The following is a 22,950-nucleotide window of genomic DNA, read 5'->3' as shown; positions in this document are numbered from 1 at the left end:
TGAAGAAACTTGGGGCGATGAGGAAGAGAGCCGCAGGCAGAGAATGGGCCGGGTCTAATGTCAGGGATTGTCCAGAAGGCCCTCCCAACCCTAGTGAAGTCTGAGGCAGATTCCTCACCTTGTCGTTGAAAATGGCTGTTAACCCTCTGAGCAGTGGGGGCAACATGGGGCTGGAGAGAGCACATGTACTTCTTGTATCCCTGTTATACTTGAGTGACTTGTACATTTAGCTCGTTTTTTGTATTTTTCAAATGTTGTTCTTTTTAATTGAATGTTTATTAAGATTCAGAATCTAAATGTACCCTCATGCATTCATTGCTGTCTTCCAGATTTAGGAGTAAGAGTTTCATATTGTGTAAAACAAAATGAAAACTCTTGAATCTTTTCTTAGGAATCCAGAACTAGTTAACGTGGTATCGGAATAGAGATATTCTTGGAAATATTAAAGATATGCACAGGAGTTAGTTGGGATCACAAGGTAGAGGTAGGTAAACATAAATATTGGTCAGTTCTTGGTTTCCTTTATTCCATTCGATAAAAGTAAAAAAACACATGCCAGGATTTGTTTAGCTTATTCAAGGCCGTTGTAGAAAATAAATTGTGATGATTTGACCTCTTGTTCCCTGGCTCTTATTTTCCCCAAAGAGTAATTGAGCATCTGCTCTTTGGAAGGCTTCATGCTAGTACCAGGGCCCTTTAGGCAAAGGTGTCGAAGCCCTGTGTATAGATTTTAGAGTCTAACAGCAGCTATGATACAAGGAGGAGGTTGAGATACTCTCCAAGACCTCAGGACTAGTAGAAAGGGGGTGAGCGCTTCAGGGTTCCCTCTAAATGCCCTGAGGCAGGTTATTTTGGGGCCTTGGGAAATTGTGATCTCTCAGTCTGCACTGGGGGAATTTTAAGTTAGGAAACATAGGGTTAGGAAGGGTAGGGGGTGAGGAGCAGGTCGGGTGAGGCTGGGGGCAGAGGCAAGTCCATATAGGCTATGGGAGGAGTGTGTAGGGTCAGATACTCCCATCGTGTGTCTCAGCGTGGAAGGGCTGTGCCTGGAATGGAAACCAGCTCTTCACACTGCCTCTGGGATTGGGGGGAAACCAGAGAGAAATCCCCCCTGGGAAGGACCAGAAGGTGTCTGCTGTTCTTGTCCCAGTGCTCTTGAGCATGACTGCTGACTGAGTGTGTTATGCACTTTATTTCCAGGGTTTCTGAGAAATAGGGAGATACTCCATGTAAGGAAACCAGTATTAGTATCTTTTTGCCTTTGGCTGGGGGAGCCAGAAGCCATGCCATTGAAAGGACAGTAGAATGAGTTTGTCTTGAGTGTCATTTGGCAAACACCAAGTGAAGACTGGACTTTTGGCCGTGGTGATAAAAACTGGGGTGACATAGATGGAAGGGCAGTTGGGAGGGGAAATTGTTGGTCCTTGACAGCACTTCTAGGAGCTTTGCCTTATATTAAATTGGGACAGTCTACCCACACGCACGTTAAGAATATACTCCCTAATATGGATTGAATGTAACCACCATGTCCCCCCAAAACAAGTGCTGTAAATAATGACCCAATAACTATCCTTATAATGACATTTGGAAATACATGTTGTTATGTTAAAGACAGGGGATTGTAATGTGTATATTAAGTCAACCCAACACCTTCCCCAGGGCAGAAAGATGTGGCAGTCAGCTTCTGTAAAGATTTACAGCCTCAGAAACGCTATGGGCAGTTCTACTCTGTCCTGTTCCATCCCTCCGAGTCAGAATCTTCTGGACAGCAGTTTTTTTTTTTTCTGGGGGATGTCTTAAGTCCAATCACTTTTGAAATATAAAGGAGGTGATTGAGCAAGCAAGTAATCACAAGCGGGGAATGATAGTTGCCATGCCACATAAGACCTTCGAGGAAACAAGAAACAGAAGCTGCAGAAAGACAAGGACCTTCCCCCATAGCAAACAGAGAATTAAAGCTTTGCCCTAAAGCCACCACCCTGAATTCAGATTTCTAGCCTTCTAAACTGTGAGAAAGTAAATTTCTATTTGTTAAAGCCTTCCACTTGTGGTATCTGTTATAACAGCACTAGATAACTATGACACTCCCTAATGAGTGATAAAATGCTTTGACCTTGAGTACTAACATAAATGTTGGCAGTGCAGACCCATCTCGTGGCACCGCAGAAAAAAGACCTGGCAATCTGTTTCTTCAAAAATTATAGCCAAGGAAACCCTATAGGGCAGTTTTACATGGGGTTGCATTTAATTGGAATTGACTCGAAGGCAAGGAGGTATTGTAAAATATTACTTAGTTTTTCTTCCTAAGTAGTATTTCTTCTCATTTGGTTTTCTTTGTCCTACCCAGTACCCAGTGCTTCTTTGTCCTAGAGCGCTGCATATTCTTACAAACCCTGGAGAAAACAAAACAAAAAATTCTCAGATGGGTGGTTGGTGTTGTGTGGTGTCAAAATAATCCTAGTAATCAGTGCCATTCTTTAAAGACCCGATATGCTCAGTCACTTTGCCAGGTGCTTCTCTCATGCCTTGCACACAGTGTACCAGCCCTAGAAGACAGGGCTTATCAATCCCACTTAACCGAAGAACCTAAAGCTCAGAGAATTTGGTAATGTATTTGAGTTTGCAAGTCTAGTACCTGAGCAAGCTAGATGAGACCTCCGGTCTGAATCTGTCTGGACCCCACGCTGTTCCACCACTCCTCCCAGCCAGAGGCTTACCCTATGTCTCTTAATTCACTGTTCTCTTCACTACAAAATGTTTCTCAGGTAGAAAATGAATAACGCTATGCCCAGAGCATTGAGTTGGACTGTATAGCCAGAGCTATGTGAATACTAAAATAAGTGAGAGATACGAATAAGGAAAAGGAAAAGATAATATTCAGTGGCTCAGGCCACTGCAGCAGAAGAGGAAGGGTCCTCTTCCTCTCCTCCTTTTGGGGGGTCTCCCCTGCTGCTGGCATTCCCCAGGGGCCTCAGAGCATCCCGCCCACCACCACTGCTGCTGCTGGTGCTTCGAGCACAAGAGCTGCTGGAGGGGCCGAGGGCCAAGATGAGGGAGGTCCAAGTTCCTCTGCGGCCCCAGCCCCCACTGAGAGGTCTCAAAGAGACCCCGTAACCCGGAGGGTGAGCATGTTGTTGCAGTTCCTGCTGTACAAGTATAAAATGAAAGAGCCCATTACGAAGGCAGAAATGATGAAGATCATCAACAAAAGGCACAAGGAGCACTTCCCTGACATCCTGAGGAGAGCCTCTGTGCACCTGGAGGTGGTCTTTGGGCTTGAGCTGAAGGAAGTCGACTCCAAAGGTGAATCCTATGCCCTTGTCAGCCAATTGGAGATCAGCAAGGAAGAGAATTTTATTGGTAGCAGGGGGTTTCCCAAGAATGGGCTCCTGATGCCTCTCCTGGGCATGATCTACAGGAATGGCGACCGGGCCACCGAGGAGGAGATGTGGGCATTCCTGAATGTGCTGGGGATCTACGATGGGAAGTGGCACTTCATGTTTGGGGAGCCCAGGAAGCTCATCACCAAAGATTTGGTGCAGGAAGAGTACCTGGAGTACCGGCAGGTGCCCAACAGTGATCCTCCACGCTACGAATTCCTGTGGGGTCCCAGAGCCCACACTGAAGGCAACAAGAAAAAAGTCCTGGAGTTTTTGGCCAAGATCAGTGCTACAGACCCCGGTGCCTTCCAAGCCGTGTATGAAGAAATTTGGAGATTTACGAAAAGAGGGCCGCAGACAGAGAATGCGCCAGGGCCAGTCCTAATGCCAGGGCAAGGGCCCCTTTCAGGGTGAAGTCCAGCATGTCCTCCCACCCCTAGTGAAGTCTGATGGAGATTCTTCACTTTGTTGTTGAAAATGGCTTTTATCTTCTTAGTGGCGGCGAGGTGGGGTTGGAGGGAGCATGTAAATATCTTCTTGTGTTCCTGTTACACTTGAGCAAATTGTAGATTTAGCACATTTTTTGTATTTTTCAAACATTTTCCTTTTAATTGAAGGTTTACTTAGAGTCAGAATCTAAATTCACCCTCATGCATTTATTGCTCTTTTTCAGATTTAGGAGTGAGAGCCTTTCTGTTTTGTAAAACAAATGGAAAATCCTTGAATCTTTTTTTGTGATCTAGAGCCAATAACATGGCATCACAATAGGGGTATCCTTGGAAATGTTAGAGTCTGCAAGGAGTAGCTGGGATCACAAGAAAGAGGTGGAAATACATAAGTTGGTCAACCTTTGGTTTCCCTGAGAAATAGAAGCTACCCCTTCCTGTCAGGAAGCCACTGTTAGTAGCTCCCCTGCTGCTCACTTTTACCTCAGAAAGCCCCATCCACCACCACTGCTCCTGCAGGTGCTTCCTATACAAGAGCTAATGCGAAAGGGAATTTCCTAAGAATGGGCTCCTGAGGCCTCTCCTGGGTGTGATCTACAAGAATGGCAACCGGGCCACTGTGGAAGAGATCTGGAAATTCCTGAATGTGCTGGGGATCTACGATGGGGGGCGACACTTCATCTATGGGGAGCCCAGGTAGCTCCTCACCAAAGATTTGGTGCAGGAAAAGTACCTGGAGTACCGGCAGGTGCCCAACAGTGATCCTCCACACTATGAATTCCTGTGGGGTCCCAGCGCCCATGCTGAAACCAGCAAGATGAAAGTCCTGGAATTTTTGGACAAGGAGTATGATCCAGCACCCAGTGCTTTCCCATTGCACTATGAAGAGGCTTTGAGAGATGAGGAAAGGAGAGCTCCAGCCAGAGCTGATCCTACTGCAAGGGCCAGTGCACATTCCAGAGCCACATCCAGCACCTCTTCCCACCCCTAGTCAAGTCTGAGGCAGATGACTCACTTTTCTTTTGGTGACACTGTGTGATATATACATGGATTTCCTCAGGGAATTCAATCTGTTAAATTTATTATTTGTCCTTTTACCTACCTGCTCTTTTATTCTCCAAACATTAATTGAGCATGTGCTCCTGGAAGGATCCTTGATATTGCTGGAACTCTAAGACAAGGAAACCTCAGCCACTGTCCATAGATTTTACAGCAAGAGCAGCTATCATATAAGGAAGAGGGTGAGATACTATCTCTATGAACTAAAGGATAAGTAAAAAGAAAGGTAAGATAGGATTTTCAGATGTGAGCAGTGAGATGCAAATGCCCTGAGGCCTCGGTGGAAGGGTATTTTAAGTTAGGCTTTATGGTGCGAGTGGTGCACAGGGCTAGACACTCCCATGATGGGTCTTAGCATAGAGATGCTGAGCCTGGAATGGAAACCAGCTCTTCACAGTGACTCTGGGATTGTGGGTAAACCAAAGAGAAATCCCCTCCTGGAGCAGAACTGGAAGATGTGCTGTGCTCCTGTCCCAGTTCATTTGAACATATGCACTGAGTAGGTGTGTTATGCACAGCGTGTCCAGGGACTTTCTGAGTAATAAGGGCGACACTCCCTTGAGGTGGGATGCTCAGCAGCCTCTGGACTATCACTTGGCCCTGGTCTGGGGGAGCCAAAGTACTCTCAAACAGAAGGGCATTCAAATTAGGTTATTTTGTGGGCAAGTTGGCAAACTCTAAATGAGGTCTAGATTTTGGGGAAGGAGCTCAGGTGGCTCAACAATTAAGTGGGAGAAGAACCTGGTGATCTGCTTCCATAAAGGTCACTGCTGAGAAAACTCTTGTGGGTCAGTTCTACTCTGTCCTACTGGGTCACTGTGAGTTCGAATCGACTCAGTGGCAACTGTCTGTCTGAGGACTGAAAAACAGCTTGGAAGGAAGGCAGGATCCAGCCTTTGAAACAACTTCTCAGGGCTTTCAGTTGTATCCAGCTGGGAAAGTCATCCTCATACCCAAAATATAAAAGATACTCTAATGGGGAAATCTTTTTTTTTAGTTGAATGGGGAAATCTTAGTTTCCTTGTTAATCAGCATTTTGGCTGGTCTGATTTTCTTTGTCCAAAAACACTACGTATCCTCTGACATCACCTAGATATGAAAAAAAAAAATCCTACTGGGCCGGGTGGCCCTCTGGGGTTGTTACTCAACCTGGGAAGGTGGGTCCTTGTGTGATGTACTCAGAGTTGCCAATAATCTGGACACCAGTCTTTGAGAAAGAAAGTAACTTTACTGCAATGCACAGAGCAGGGAGCGGGAAAGAAGTTCCTCAGATTCGACTCCCAGAGCTACAGGGGAGCAGGGCTTACATGTGACTTAGGCAGCAAGATGGTGGCCACGCAGGTGTTCTGGGGAGGGAAAATTCTAGAAGGTGGCCAGGAAACAGGAGGTGATGCAGTTTTTGTCAGACCTCTTGCTTTGGAATAGGGTCTGGGTGAAGAGTTCTCTTCTGATTCATTCCACCTGTTCCTGTGTCCTCTCTTGCAATCAATTGGGTCATGGCTGGCCCTTCTGCACATGCTGGGTGGCCAAATCTGACTTGGGCTAGTTTAAGGACTAATGGAAATTTACTGCCATTCATAGAGTCAGGTTAGAACCTCCTCTTGATATGTAGCAATTCCTTAACCTTAAGGGATAAGAGTCAGCTACTCATCTGGCTCCTTTCTGCTGACATGGGGTGGAGTTTTAGGGACCTAGGAAGAGGCAAGGAATGAGTATCTCCCAGAGGAAGCAGGCAAAGAAGACTTAGAAGGTAGAAAAGGAGAGCTTAAGTCTTCCCCTTACCTTCCCCACCAAACTCACAAAAAGAAATATAAATGTCTAAGTGGCTTTCAGTTTATCGGCACCACTTGGAAGTCCCCTGACCCAAAATCTAGCAGATCCAAAATTTGAACTCAGGCAGATGGTCTTCAGGATCCTTCTGTTATACTGCCACCAGAAACTTTATTGGTTTTCTTCTTCTGCCAGGCCCTTTCATACACTCAGAGAGGTTTTCCCTTCAATCTAATTAGAACAACCTCCCCATAAACACTGTATACCCGCCAATGGCCTCCAACTTCTGGGCACCAGTGCTACTCACCAGCTTTTGCTGCCTTACTCCACCTCTAAGATATAGGAGGGCAAAGAGAATGGCCAATAAATGTTGCTTAGGTGCTAGAAGCGAAGGAAATTGCCTGTATAAGCAGAACACATCCCAGTAACCACTGAAATGCAAGGAGTACTCACCCCGGCCCAGGAGACTGAAGGAGAGCCTTTACCTAAGATACCTGGAAACACTAAGTTCCTGGACTACTTAAGGGTCATCTAGACCACTACATCCCCAGGGTGCCTTAAGGAGAGGTCTCCCACACAACATTTCATAAGGGCTCAGTTGGAGCCAGCTTCTGGTGGCCACCCGGACTCTCAACAGGGCAATGTAGCAACTCGATCCAGGGCAGACTGGTCTCTTATAATATAAGTATTCACCCACATTGCCCACACTACCTTAGGTTTCTAATTAGACCTTTTAAGCACCCAGTCACGGCAGTAGTAGTAACAGTAGTGGTCTCCATGGAGCATGTAGCTCCCACCAAATTCATAAATGTCCTGACTTTGGATATAAAGGCACCTCCATTATCACTTTGAATTGAATAAGGTAGGCCAAATCCAGGAATCATTTCACTGAGGACAGCCTTGCTTACCTCGGGTGCCTTTTCCGTTCGGTAGGGAAGGCTCCTACCCATAAGGTAAAGGGGTATCTACAAACACTAAAAGATACTTGAAACCTCCTGGAGCCGTTGGCATAACTGTTAAGTCCACTTGCCAGTCTTCTCCAGCTCCAGTCCCACTAGCATGTACCCCAGGCATAGGAGGTGCTGGGCCTGTTTTGGCTTGTTCTTCACACAGGTGATGCATTGTTGAGCCTTTTGTAGATTAGGTCCTTTATTCAGTTTGGCTAGCCAGTGAAACACAGCATGTGGACCGTAATGTGTGCTCTCATGGGCTAGCTTTATTATCGGGTGCATCAGGTGTTCTGGTATTAACACCTCTCCTTGGAAAATCTACAGCTACCTGTCTTCTGCTCTGTTCAAGGTCAAAGCCCCATTCACAAGCTCTGTTTGTATCACATTCAGTGCACTGGGGGTTTTCTGGTAGCTGAAGATTAGGAATTAAAGCAAAGCAAGTTTCGGGGGTTTTGTTCTAGCAGCTTGTTTGGCTGCCTGATCATTTAACTATGTGAGACTCTCCCAACTGGTGCTGAAGGCAGTGTATACCTGCCACCTCTGTTGAGCATACATAGTACATTACTCCAAAAAGGCATCTCTAGTAGGCTTTCTTTCCTCCAGTCCCACCAGCTGAGACACTTTTTACTGCCACAGCCCTGGCAGGGTGTGGTGCGAGTTAAGGATGGTGACTGTCTCGCCAGTCCCTGAAGCTGTGTGGCAGTTCTGCCTGTGTTTGGCCACTCTCTATCCTGCCAATGAAGCCGGCTGACGGCTGGGACTACAGATTTGTTCCTGCCTGGGGTGGCTGGGGGGGGTCCCCCTGTGTGCCTGGGACAGCAGCAGAGTCCATGTTTTCCAGTTCTCTGGTCTGTTGTGTAAGTTGTCCTCCCACTGTTATTGCAACCTGGGGTTCCCTGTGGGCTGCAGGGGAGCCCCAGGGCCCCATCAGTCCAAGTCATCGGCTGACAGCTGCAAAAACTATGGGTTTCCCGCTCTGGCAGGGCTGACCGCCAGGGGCACTCTTATTTCCAGTGGACTTTCTATTTGCAGTAGACACACTGTCTGGGGCTTAGGTGGCCTTGGGTCGGCCACTGTCCTTTTGGGGCAGAGGACTTATTCAACTTGAAGTCTGCCTGGGTGGCAGGTATCCTCTGAGAGCTGCTACCAGAAACACTGCCTTTTTCTTTATACCTGGTTTCAATTATTGAAGACCTTAAAGGCAATCTCAAGAAGCTGTAGTCAGTCCTAGACCTCCTTCTAACTTTTGAAGTTTTCACCTGGTATCGGGGGCGCTCTTGGGTGATGGAACTCATTATTTAGGAACCAAGCATTCTCTGGGTCTTCAGGGTTTATGTCAGTAAAATGCCGGAATGCTTCCTACACCTGTTCTATGAAGCTGGAGGGATTTTCCTTGGGGCCTTGTTGTACATCCTGAACTTTCCTAAGGATCTCCTGTTTTGGGGTCCCTTTCTGTCAAACAATTTTTATCATGTTCTAGCTCTCCTGCCCCCAGCTGATAACCTGTGGCACGTACAGCCTGGGCTGCTGGGAGTCTAACGCCATTTTGCGGGTTGAGGTTATGCAGCCTGTCAGCGTGTTGGCGTGTCGTTTCTGAGACCATCTTCTGTTCCTCTGGAGTCAGGTGGAGAACGGTGTATGGACCCAGATAAACCCTCTAGGCTGGCCGTTGTGATCCAGTCGGCAGACATTTATCTCAGTGGAAATTGTCCTGAGGAAATCTGGCTGGGTCCCTGGCCAAACTGCACCCCACTATGCGTGTATGCTGGAGACACTATTCCCTAGGCAGGACTGGAAGTCTCTGACTCAGGAGGTCTGGGAGCAATTTTCCGGAGGAGTGGCGGAGGGTTCCGCCAAAGGAGTAACGCTGCCAGGCCTACACCTCCAGGTGGAAGGGATATGGATAAATGCAAATCTCAGTGCGGCTCAGGTGGTCGACCTAAGCCCCTACTCTATAAACAATGAGCCTGTGTTTCCCCTGGGCAAATCCTGGTTCCCCTGTTAGCACATCCAGTTTAGTCCTGGCTGAAGGCGGAGTTACATGCTCTCCGTAATCTCTAATACTCAGTGTTCATTTCTAGCATACATTTAAGTCTGCTTTACATTAGGTAGGAGAAACGTTCACTATCCATAGTACATTCAGATAAATGCAGAAACCTAAACACAATCCTTTTAACATATTCCAGTTTAGTCTTTTCTACACCTTAACGGGAGCCCTGGTGGCTCAGTGGTTAAATCCTACGGCTGCTAACCGAAGGTCTGCAGTTCAAATCCACCAGCTCCCCCTTGGAAACCCTATGGGACAGAGTAGAACTGCCCTATAGGGTCGCTATGAGTCGAAATCTTCCCATTCGTATGCATTTCCCCTTGGGGCTCTGGCTTGATGGACCCAGAAGACCTTGGCCCCCTATCAATCATCCCTTTTAAATGGCCTGGCCTTGGCCCCACACTTCTCCAGGTGGGGCTTTGCTCCCCCTTTACCATTAGCTTACACTGTTTTTGTAGGTTTTTATTTTGCCAGAGAGACATAAAGATTTGCACTTAGGGGATTTCATCTCATTTTCTCCGTCTTTTGCAAAACACATCTAACTGTAAGATGGGTTAAGTGACCCCAAATTAGAATCCACATAAAAAAAAAGTGCGCCAGGGATCTCCCATTTTTGACTCACACTCACACACTCAGAATCAGAACCAGAAGCTAACTAACAACCAGAAACTAGGCTGCCCATTCTCTGCTGTCAGCTAGGTGGAATGCTGGAGTAACGAGGATGATCTATTAGGGCTTCAGTTCCCCCAGTGGGGTCATCTTAGTCCTACTTCCATCCTCCAGATACCTCCAATTCCAAACACACACTTAAAAAGAGAAATTCTGAGGGCACTTACCTAGTGGACGTGCATTCCTGAGTTCGTATCTAATTCTCAAAGCAAAAGTGCCTCGGGCCGGTCGCCGCCTTGGTGACAGTTAGGAGACACACAGGATCCTCCGAACAAGAGGCTCGATGGTCGCTGAGGGTCAGTGGACTTTCCGCTCATGGTCAAGGGGCTGCCGGGCTCCAGACAGAGGGTCTGTGCGACACTCTGGCCCCACATCGGGCTCCAAAATTGTTACCGAACCTGGGAAGGTGCGTCCCTGTGCAGCACGCTCAGACTTGCCAATAATCTGGACACTGGTCCTTGAGAAAGAGAAAATAATTCTATTGCAATGCGCATAGCAAGGAGCCAGGAGGAAGTTTCTCAGATCTGATTCCTAGAGCTATGGGGGGAAGCAGGGCTTATCTGTGATTTGGGCAGCAAGGTGGCGACTGCACAGGCTTACCGGGGAAGGACAAATTCTAGAAGGCGGCCAGGAAACAGGAGGTTAACATGGTTCCTGTTAGACTTCTGGCTTTGGAATAGGGTCCTGTTGATGATTTTTCTTCTGATTCATTCCATCTGTTGCTGGGTCCGCTATTGGGGTCAATTAGCAGTCACAGGTGGCCCTTGTGCGCATGTGGGGTAGGCCAAATCTGGCTTGGGCCACTTGAAGGACTAATGGAAATTTACTGGCATTCTTGGGGTCAGGTTATAGGGTCAAAATAATGATAGTAATACCTGCCATTCTTTAAAGTCTCAAAATGTGCCAGGCACTGTGCCAGGTACTTTACATACATCGAATGAATTTCGAGAATCCTAGAATACAGGACTTATCAAATCCACTTCACAAATGAAGAACCTGAGGCTCAGAAAGTTTGCTAATGTGTGCGAGTTCACAAGTCTAGTACATAACAGAGCTGGACTAGAACCCCGGTCTGAATCCCTCAGGAGCACACACTGTTCCACTCCTCCCAGCCTGAGACTTACTTTGTGTCTCTTAATTCACTGTTCTTCTCACCACTGCAAAATGTCTCTCAAGTGAGAAAAGAATATCTTTGTGCTCAAAGCACTGAGTTGGAATACACAGCCAGAACCATAAGAATACCAAAATAAACCAGTGGTATGAATAAGTGAGATAAAGAGATACTTCTCACTGAAATCATGATCATCTACTTATGCTATCTCAGATAACCTCAAAACATACAGGCTCACAAAATCAACTTGGACAGCCCCTTTCCTGTAGAAAGTAAACCTTTTAGGACAGAAGTCAAAATAGATGCCAGAACTAAAACCATTCCCGAAGCCTACTCTTCAGACAAAGATTAGACTGAACTATAAAACAGAAAACAATACTAGTGAAGAGTGTGCTTTTTAGTTCAAGCAGATACAGGAGACCAAATGGGCGGCTCCTGTCCAGAGGCAGGTTGAGAAGGCAGGAATGGACAGGAGCTGGTTGAAACCTGGGGTGGGATGGGGAAGTGGGCTGTCACATTATACGGATTGCAACTAATGTCACATAACAATATGTGTATGTATTTTTGTATCAGAAATTAACTTCAGCTGTAAACTTTCACCTTAAGCACAATAAAAAAAAAAAAAAGGACAGAATTGGTTATTAAAAAAAAAAACCAGATGCCAAGTCTGGCTGATGAAGTGATGGACTAGATCCCCGTGTATTTTCTCTGGGAGCCCAATACCTGCCCTGTTATCTTGTGCTGCAGCGTCCCCGTCTCACATTGCTCTCAGACAGGGACCCATTCTCTGCAAGGTTTCCAGGAGGCAAATGACTCAAGACTTGGAGGGATGTGACATTTCCTGGGAAGCCTTTAGTCCAAGACACAGGAACCAAGATCAGGACACCCATGAGTGAGGACTGGGAAGATGAACACCCCAGAATATAGGGATCACTCAGTGAACTACTGGCACCTGCTCTCAAACCTAGAAAGCCCCAGGCAGGACTGTCAGGCAGAGCATCCTGTCACTTATCCTTTAGAGTTCTCAGGGACTTGAGAGCCTGGGCCTAAGAAGGGCACCTCAAGTCAGTAGATGCAGGAGTCTCAGTCTCTGACAGGTATCAAGCTGATGATCCTGAATGAGGATGATGGAAGGACCCAGACAGAATAGTGGTGTCCCATAGAGACTCATCTCTGCTGTCACTCCTTCGAGGTCCTGAAGAGCTGTGGACAGATATGCATCACCCGGATTCCAAATCATGGTGCCATGAAGGTGTGGACCTTGATCAGAGAGGATCTTCAGGTAAGTAGAGGGTAGATTCTCAGAACTGATCGGGTGTTGTCTTGGTCATCTAGTGCTGCCACAACAGAAATACCACAAGCCGATGGCTTCAACAAAGAGAAATTTATTCGCGTATAGTGCAGTAGGTTACAAGTCCAAATTCAGGGTGTCAGTTCCAGCGGAAGGCCTTCTCTCTCCGTCACCTCTGGAGGAAGGTCCTTGTCCTCAATCTTCCCATGGTTGAGGAGCTTCTCAGGTGTAGTGACCCTAGGCCCAAAGGATGCACTCTGCTCTTGGTGCTGCTTTCTTGGTGGTGTGAGGTCCCCAACTCTCTGCTTGCTTCCCTTTCCTTTTATCTCTTGAGAGATAAAAGGTGGTGCAGGCCACCCCCCAGGGAAACTCCCTTTACTTTGGATCAGGCAGGTGACCTGAGTGAGAATGGTGTTACAATCCCACCCTAATCCTCTCAACATAAAATTGCAATCACAAAATGGACGACAACCATTCAATACTGGGAATCATGGCCTAACAAACTTGATATACACATTTCGTGGGGGACCTAATTCAATCCTTGACATTCCACCCTTTGGCCCCCCAAAAATTACATTCTTGCAACCTGCAAAACATATTCATCCCATCATAGCATAGCAAAAGTCTTAAATCAAGCCCAAGTCCAAAATTCAAAAATTCCTTTTCATCTGTGAAATCTAGAACACAAGTTATCTGCTTCCAAAGGTACAATGGCAGAAATGGCACAAGCTAGACATACTGCTTTGAAAACAATCCTTTGTTCTGTGAGACAATTTACACAATGGCCCTGCTGTCCAGACTCTAGGTATTGGCCACACTCTCCGGATTCTGAGTGGAGGCCCCTTGGCCCTGGGCTTCAGCTCCGCCTTCCAGGCTTACTAGAACTGCAACTCTGCTCCCTAGGCTTTAGATGCACTATTCCCCTAGTCCATCTTAGTAGCAACTCCACCCTTAGAAACACCAGAGGCCATGGCTCCACCCTTTGAAACCCCTGAGGTCATAGCCATACCTTTTGATACTGAGGCAGCTCCGCTTCTTGTGTTTTTTGTCTCTTCAGCTTCTGTTTCCCGGTTTCTTGGCCTCTTGGCTCATCGGGCCTCATGCCCACTATTGCCCTGCTGGGGCAAGTGTTCCAAAGCTCAGTAGCTCCACTGATAAGTGCCCGGAGGCACCGCACTCCGCCAGGAAGCCTCCTGCACACAGGCACTCAGCTCTCCCCCTCCATGAGTCAGTTCCAGTGCTGTCTCACGCTGGTCTTCTGCTGCTGCTGCTGTTCCCTGCTGTTGCTGCTTCTCTGTCGCTTCAGGTTTTCTGCAGCGCTGGTCCTCTGCTGCTGTCGCATGTATACCCATTCACAGTTTCCAAACTGCTTCCACGTTGTATCTGTCAGAGCAGAACACCACTCCCAGTACCAAACTCTGTCTTGGTCATCTAGTGCTGCTACAACACAAATACCACAAGTGGATGGTTTCAACAAAGAGAAATTTATTCTCTCACAGTCCAGTAGGCTATAAATCCCAATTCAGGGTGTCAGCTCTGGAGGAAGGTCCTTGTCTTCAATCTTTCCGTGGTCAAGGAGCTTCTCAGGTGCAGGGACCCCGGGCCCAAAGGACCTGCTCTGCTCCTGGTGCTGCTTTCTTGGACTTATGAGGTCCCCAACTCTCTGCTTGCTTCCCTTTCCTTTTATCTTTTGAGAGATAAAAAGTGGTGCAGGCCACCCCCCAGGGAAACTCCCTTTGCCTTGGATCAGGGAGGTGACCTGAGTGAGGGTGGTGTTCCAATCCCACTCTGATCCTCTTAACATAAAATTACAATCAGAAGGCTGAGCCAAGATGGCAGAATAGACAAGCCTCCGGCGAGCCCTCTTACAACCAAAACCCGTTGCCGTCGAATCGATTACAACTCATAGAGACCCTACAGGACAGAGTAGAACTGCCCCATAGAGTTTCCAAGGAGCGCCTGGTGGATTTGACTGCTGACCTTTAGGTTAGCAGCCGTAGCACTTAACCACTACACCACCAGGGTTTCCCCTCTTACAACAAAGACCCGAAAAAACAAGTGAAAGGAGGGAGGAGTCTTGGGCTTATCTAGAGTCAAGGTGAAGACTATGAGGACAAATGAGATGCAAACAAGGAGTGCCACAAAGCCCCACCCCTAATGTTGGCCCCGGGAGGCTCCATGCAGTTTCAGCCAGACTTCTACCTGATGAGGACCTTAGTCTAATGGAGGCTGCCTGATTCTGCTATTGGAATTCACCTAGTCCTTAACAGGAGTCAGTGTAAAAATCCAGTATGAGGTCTGAGGGAACTGGGCACCCCATAACTGAGTATGCCCTCTTCTCTCAGCTGTGGGAAACTCTAGAATAAGTGTCAGCCTGAGGTACCTCCTCATTTTCCTCCTGAAGTGGGCTAAGGAGGTATGGACCTTTGTCTAATGGAACAGCCCCAATTCTGCAAAGGGAGGAGACCTAACAGGAGTTACAGTGAGGACCCTGTATGAGGACTGATGGTATCACTCACCACAGAAAAGTGGAAGCGGCAGACAGTTCCTGCTTGCAGTCTTTGCAGGTGTGTGTGAACCTTCCTTTCTTTTCGCTGCTTTCAGTTTGGTGGGAGCCTTGATCTGAAGGGAGTGGCCTCAGATCAGCAGAGGCAGGTGTCCCAGGCCTTAACTACAGACAAAGGTGAGGCTCTCAGGCCCTACTTAGAGCCAAGGTAAGGACTCTGAATGACTATTGAGGTCTCCAAGGAACCCAAAACAGAAAGGGCCCAACTGAGTGTGCCCTGACAGGGTGCTACTTCACTTTATCTTAGGTGGTCCCAGGGAGATGGGGATATTGGTTCAATGCGTCAAATTTAGAGCATAACTGAGAGAGGGGGCGAAGGTGAAGGCCCTGCCAACAGTTGACACAATGGTGTCGAATTTGAACTGAGTGTGCCATCCACCCCAGAACAGAGGAGGTCTCACAGAGCCTAGACCTGCCAATTCCTGCTCTCAGCTCCAGTAAGCCCCAGGCAAGGCTGGCAGGATGCAGCCTCAGGCACACTCTAATTACTTCCAAAGGGCTCTCAGGGAACAGGCTGACCAAGCTGCAGGAGCCCTATAAATTTCTAGATTAGTACCTTCAAGTAAACCTGCAGCAGTTGTCTTCTTAAAGCCTAAGTAGTATCTCTCTACTTATGGTGCTAACACTGACTCTTCCCCCTCTTCCAGGGGGCCTATGTCACCTGTTGTCCTGCTCACACTCCTCCTGCCTGTGTCCCTGACCAGTCATGCCTCACAGTCAGAAGAGTAATCTCTGTTTACGTGAGAAACGCCGGCAGAAACAAGGTGAGACCAAGGTTCTCAGGGGTGCTCAGGCCGTGGCAACAGCAAAAAAAGAGTTCCCCTCCACTTCCACTCCTCCTTTTGGGTGTACTACCCAGAGAAAGCCTGGTGTTAAGTCGTGTAGCACTCTGCAGGGGCCTCAGAGACCCCTATTCACCCCCACTACTCCAGGGGCTTCATGTGCAAGATCTTATGCAGGTACCAAGAACAAAGATGAGAAAAGGCGAAGTTCCTCCCGGGACCAACCATCCACTAAGCGGTCCCACAGAGACCCTCTAACCAAGAAGGTGGGTACACTGGTGTAGCTCCTGTTGCAAACGTATAAAATGAAATAGCTCATCATGAAGGAAGACGTGCTGAGATTGTCAACAAAAAGTACAAGAACCACTTCCTTGAGATCCTCAGGAGACCTTCGTTGAGCATGGAGGTGGTCTTTGACATCGACTTAAAGGAAATTGACTCATCAGGCCGTCCTACGCCCTTGCCAGCAAAACGGACCTCCCTAACTATGGGATTTTTTTTTAACAATGGGATGCTGAGTCGTGGCAGGGGGTTGTCAAAAACTGGTCTCCTGATGATTCTCCTGGGCGTGATCTTCATAAAGGGCAACTGCACCAGTGAGGAGAAAATCTGGGAATTCCTGAATAAGATGAGAATTTTTGCAGGGAAGAGACACTTCACGTTTGGGGAGCCTAGGAAACTCATCACCCAAGATTTTGTGAAGCTAAAGTACCTGGCGTACCGGCAGGTGCCCAACAGTGATCCTCCAAGCTATGAATTTCTCTGGGGTCCCAGAGCCCATGCTGAAACCAGCAAGACGAAAAACCCTGGAGTTTTTGGCCAAGATCAATGATACCGTGCCCAGTGCTCTCCCATCCTTGTGTGAAGAGGCCTTGAGAGATGAGGAAGAGAGAGCCAGAGCCACAGTTCCAGACCGGGCTGATCCTACTGCTATGGCCAGTGCAGTGCGTGTTCCCGTGCCAGGTCCAGCAGCTCCTCCCAGGCCCAGTGAAGCGTGAGGCAGATTCTTCACTTTGTGGTTGAAGAGGGCAGTCATCGTTCCATGTAGTGGAGGGCTGGGTGGGACAGGAGGGAACACAGTGTCTCATACCTTTCTGTTTCTGCTCTATGTAGGTCACTTAGGGATTTAACTGTATGTTCGTTCTTTATTTTTCAAATGTTAACCCTTTCAAGCGAAGGCTGTTTTTAGCATTATAATCTAAGTTTATTAATGACATGGATAACACATTTAACAATGTTTCTCAGGTTTAAGATGAAAAGCTTTGCTATTTTTTGTAAAAAAAAAAAAAAGAAAGAAAAGGAGGGGGAAACTTCCTTTTTAGTGATCCGAAGCAAGATAACGTGACATTGGAATAGGCATTTCTTAGGAATGTAAAGAATACAGCAATAAAAAAAACATGAAATCAAGACAGAGAGAAAAAACTAAGACAGTAAATATTTAACTTTTAACTTGAAGGCAATGGGTTTGGTTATTTTGGTTAATCTCTACAAGGTCCTCCAAGGTTGCTATGAGTAGGAATCCATTCGAAAGCAATGGATTTGGTTTGGTTTTTGAATCTCTTTCAGTCTGTTATTAAATAAAATAAAAAGATGCATAACTGTATTTGCTTAACTTATTTAATAATGTAGTAAAAATTAATAAATTAGGAGTCCTGGTGGCACAGTGGTTAAAAAATCACCTGGTAACCAATAGGCTGGCAGTTTGAATCCACCAGCCACTCCTTGCAAACCCTATGGGGCAGCTCTACTCTGTCCTATAGGGTCACTATGAGTCGGAATTGATTAGTCAGTAATGGGTTTATTTTTCTGTTCGTTTGTTAGTTTATTCACCTGCTCACTTATGCCTCCAAGATTAATTGAGCATGTACTATTTGGAAGATGCAGTACTAATGCTGGGAATGTTAAAAAAAAAAAAAAAAAGGAGACTAAGCACTGCCATAGAAGTTTATGCTCTAGAAGCAGCCATCATGTAAGGAAGACGGTGATGTACTCTAAGACCTAAAAGACAAGTGAAAAGAGTGAGAAGGGGGATGGTTTGGGATGAGAGCCCTCTAGTGTAAATGCCCTGAGGCAGGGCAGTTTGCAGCTTTGGGACACTTTGATCCCTCAGTGGAGGTCATGTTAAGTTAGGTTGCATGGGGTGGGGGAGTGAGGGGATGAGGGCTGGACTAAATGACGCTTTCTGCAGGAGTACGCAGGGCCAGACAAAAACCCATGATATGTCTCAGCACCGAAAGGCTGAGCCTGGAATGAAAACCAACTCTTCACAGATACCCTGAGATTGTGGGTAAACCAGAGAGAATTCCCCACCAGGGGCAGGACTGAAAAGTGTCCTGTGTTCTTGTCGTGGTGCACTTCAACACATGCACTGACTGGGTGTGTTACGCACGTTACTTCTAGGAAGATTCTGAGAAGTAGGGTGATACTCCCTTGAGGTGAGCTGTCAAGAAGCCACTGTTCTGGCACTTTGTGTTAGGCTAGGGAACCAGAGCCCACTCCATTCAACAGACATTTGAATGAGGTTATCCTGAGTGTCTTTGGCAAACTCCAAGCGAAAACTAGATTTTTGGTGATGGTGTTATCAGTGAAAACAGGGGCCTTGGAAGGGCAGCTGGGAGAGTGAATGGTTGTCCTTGACAATAATTCTAGAAGCTTTGTGTTCCATCCAGCTGGTGAAGTCTGCCCTACACCCACATTAAATAACATATTCCCTAATGGACAATATTACCTAGTTTTCCTTCCTAAGCAGCATTTTGGCTGATTTGGTTTTTGTTTTTTTCTAGGGCACTGCATATTCACTGACACATCCTGGATTTAAATAAGAAAAAAATCCCAGAGAGGTGGGTGGTATCATCTGGGGTGCAAATAATCCTAGTAATAACTGCCATTCTTTAAAGACCCAGAACGTTCCAGGCCCCGTACCAGGTGCATCCCAGCAGTTTTATAGGCTACGGCTTCTCAGACTTAGTTGTTTATGGAAACCTTGCTGTTTTCTCATTTTCACACACTGGTCAGTGACAGGGCTGCACTAGACCCCTGGTCGGAATCCCTCTGGAGCCCAGAATGTCCCACAACTCCAGCCTGAGACAGATCTGTGTCTCTTAAATCACTTCACAGCTCACTATTCCAAAATGTATCTCAAGGCAGAAAGAGAGAAATTGTGTGCCAGTGTACTGGGTTGGAATACACAGCCACAGTAATAAGGATAAAAATACAAATGAGTAAAGAAAAGAAGATAATGTATGGGGACATTATGATCACCTACATATGCAAGGTTGTCTTGGACAGCCCCTTTCCTTTAGAAAGTAAACCTTTTGGGACAGAAGTTGAAACAGATGCCAGGTCTGGCTGGTGAAGTCATGGACTAGATCAGCGTGTGTTTTCTCTGGCAGCCCACCACCTGTCCTGGGCCCCTTGTCTTGTGCTGCAGTGTCCCCATCTCACATCGCTCTGGGACAGGGACCCATTCGCTGCAAGGTGTACAGTAGAGAAACTGCTCAAGAGTTTACAGGGATGTGGCATTTCCCAGGAAGATGTTAATCTAAAAGACAGGAGTCAAGATGACACCCATAAATGAGGACTGGGTACCCCAACATGCCAGACAGAGCTATCAGGCTGAGCAGCCCCTCACTTACTCTTCAGAGTTCTCAAGGACTTGTGAGTCTTGGCATAAAGAGGATGACCTCAGATTGGAAGTGTGAGCAGTCCCAGCCTCTAACAGAAAGTGAGGAGTATGAATGAGGAATGATGGAAGCACCTACCCGGGGGGGGGCCCACAATATCCGGCCCATGCTGCCAGCCCTCAGAGGCCTCAAACAGCCATGGCAACGTTCGGTTCAACCTAACCTCTACTTCAGAGGTCTTGGGAATGTGAAGACCTTGGTCAGACAATGGCAGGCTCAGGTCAGAAGACAGGTGATTTCCAGGATATGTCAGGAGTCAAGGTGAGGACGCTGACGTGTATTGGGAGCACCCACAACATATCAGCGGAGCCCCACAGAACTCCTCCCTGTTGTCAGCCCTGTGAAGCCTCAGGCAGCCATGGCCCATGGTTCCTCCTCAGGGGTAAAAGAGAAGCGAGAGTTTAGACATGAAGAGTATGGTTTCAGTTCACCAGAGGGAAGAATCTAAGGCCTCCCAGGAGTGAGATTTAGGACCTGAAGTGAGGACCCCAAGTGGGGACGACCCATCATAGAGCCCGAACCTGCTATCACTGAATTAACTTTGGGAGACCATGGTGTGGCCAGGTGTGGCCAGACAGAAAGATCATCACTACCCCTAATGGGTGTCAAGGATACGCAGGCCTTAATATGAGGAGGTAAGACTCAGCATAAGAGAGAGAAGGGCCCCATGCCCCCTGCCTGGTGTCAAAGTGAGGACTCTGAGTGAGAACTGAGGGATCCATCCACCCCTAAATGGAGGGAACAAGGCAGAGTCTAGCCCTGTCCCTGCTTTCAGCCCTTGTAGGCCCAGGGGGTACTATCAGGGGAGATTCTTGGTCTGTAGGTACAGCCACTGGTCTGCAGAGGGAAGAAGTCCCAGCCCCTACATGGAGGCAAGTGAGGACCCTGAAATGGGGACTGACCCCTCCAAAGATCCCAGGATAGAAAGGGCCCCACTGCACTGTCAGGACTGGGGGTCTACACTCTGCCAGGGATGGTGGCTCGGCTGCCCCTTCCCTTCCTTCTAGAATGTCCAAGGGGGCTCTGGTGTGTCAAGTTCAGAGTAACAAAGGGAAGGGGCCCAAGCCCTGGCAACTGTTGATATGATGTCCATGAATGTGGACTGAGAGGACTCCTTGACCCCAGTACAGAGGAGCCCACTGCCAGCCTTTGCTGTCACTGCAGGAAACCCCAGGCAGGGCTGCCAGGCTGCAGCTTAAGCCTCACCCCAACTTCCCCCACAAGGTTTCAGGACAGGCTGACCAGGAGATCAGGAGCCTTGTGGGTTCCTAGAGCAGCGCCCTCCAGGAAAAACTGCGGAGGCAGTCGCTGTTGAGGCCAAGGAGGCATCTTTCTGCTGAAGGAGTGCACACCCTCTCAGCCTCCCTCCTCCAGTGGGCCGGTATCACCTGCCCTCCTTCCACACTCCTGCGTACTGTACTTGAGCAGAGTCATCAAGCTACGCGGTCAGAAGAGTAAGTTCCGTGCCCGTGACAAACGTTGCCAGGCCCAAGGTGATGCACACGGTTTCAAGGGTGCTCAGGACACCGCAGCAGAGGAGGAAGGGTCCCTGTCCTCATCCTCTCCTCCTTTTGGGGGGTTTTCCCAGAGCTCCCCTGTTGCTCACACTCCCCAGGGGCCTCAGAAAGCCCCACCCACCAACCCTGCTGCTGCAGGTGCTTCGTGTACAAGAGCTAATGGGAAAGGGGCTTTCCTAAGAATGGACTCCTGAGGCCTCTCCTGGGTGTGATCTACATTAATGGCAACCGGGCCACTGAGGAAGAGATCTGGGAATTGCTGAATGTGCTGGGGATCTATGATGGGAAGAGGCGCTTCATCTATGGGGAGCCCAGGTAGCTCCTCACCAAAGATTTGGTGCAGGAAAAGTACCTGGAGTACCAGCAGGTGCCCAACAGTGTTCCTCCACGGTATGAACTCCTGTGGGGTCCCAGAGCCCATGCGGAAACCAGCAAGATGAAAGTCCTGGAGTTTTTGTCCAAGGTGTATAATACACTCCCCAGTGCTTTCCCATTGAAATACAAAGAGGCTTTGAGAGATGAGGAAAAGAGAGCTCCAGCCAGAGCAGCAGCCAGGGCTGATCCTACTGCAAGGGCTGGGCCAATGCACATTCCAGAGCCACATCTGGCAGCTCTTCAAGTCTGAGGCAGATGATTCACTTTTGGTGACATTGTGCGATATATACATGGATTTCCTTAGGAAATTCTATCTATTAAATTTATTATTTATCCTCTTACCTACGTGCTCTTTTATTCTCCAAACATTGAGCATGTGCTCATGGAAAGATCCTTGGTATTGCTGGAATTCTAAGACAATGAAATCTCAGCCTCTGTCCATACATGTTACAGTAAGACCAGCCATCATATAAGAAAGAGGGCGAGATACTATCTCTATGAACTAAAGGATAAGTAAAAAGAAAGGAAAGAAGGGACTTTGAGATGTGAGCACTGAGGTGTAAACGCCCTGAGGCCTCGGTGGAAGGGTATTTTAAGTTAGGTTTTATGGTGGGAGTGGTACACAGGGCCAGACACTCCCATGATGGGTCTTAGCATAGAGAGGCTGAGCCTGGAATGGAAACCAGCTCTTCACAGTGACACTAGGATTGTGGGTAAACCAGAGAGAAATCCCCTCCTGGGGCAGAACTGGAAGGTGTGCTGTGCTCCTGTCCCAGTTCATTTGAACATATGCACTGAGTAGGTGTGTTATGCACAGTGCGTCCAGGGACTTCCTGAGTAATAAGGGCGACACTCCCTTGAGGTGGGATGCTCAGCAGCCTCTGGACTATCACTTGGCCCTGGTCTGGGGGAGCCAAAGTACTCTCAAACAGAAGGGCATTCAAATTAGGTTATTTTGTGGGCAAGATGGCAAACTCTAAATGAGGTCTAGATTTTGGGGAAGGAGCTCAGGTGGCTCAACAATTAAGTGGGAGAAGGACCTGGTGATCTGCTTCCATAACGGCCACTGCTGAGAAAACTCTTGTGGGTCAGTTCTACTCTGTCCTACTGGGTCACTGTGAGTTGGAATCGACTCGATGGCAACTGTCTGTTTGTCTGAGGATAGAAAGACAGCTTGGAAGGAAGGAAGGGACTAACCTTAGAAACAACTTCTCAGGGCTTTTAGTTGTATCCAGCTGGGAAAGACACCCTCATACCGAAAATATAAAATATTCTCTAATGGGGAAACTTTAGTTTTCCTTGTA

General features: G+C 47.7%; 1 pseudogene; it reads left to right on the top strand.

Moving 5' to 3' along the window:
* The first annotated feature begins 15,995 nt into the window (after positions 1-15,995).
* Positions 15,996-21,922, top strand: LOC111752219 (melanoma-associated antigen B3-like; annotated as a pseudogene).
* Positions 21,923-22,950: the final 1,028 nt, after the last annotated feature.

Source organism: Loxodonta africana, chromosome X, assembly GCF_030014295.1.
Source record: "Loxodonta africana isolate mLoxAfr1 chromosome X, mLoxAfr1.hap2, whole genome shotgun sequence".
Lineage (NCBI taxonomy): Eukaryota > Metazoa > Chordata > Mammalia > Proboscidea > Elephantidae > Loxodonta > Loxodonta africana.
The sequence above is the reverse complement of the archived record's forward strand: the minus strand, read 5'-3'. Positions and strand labels throughout refer to the sequence as shown.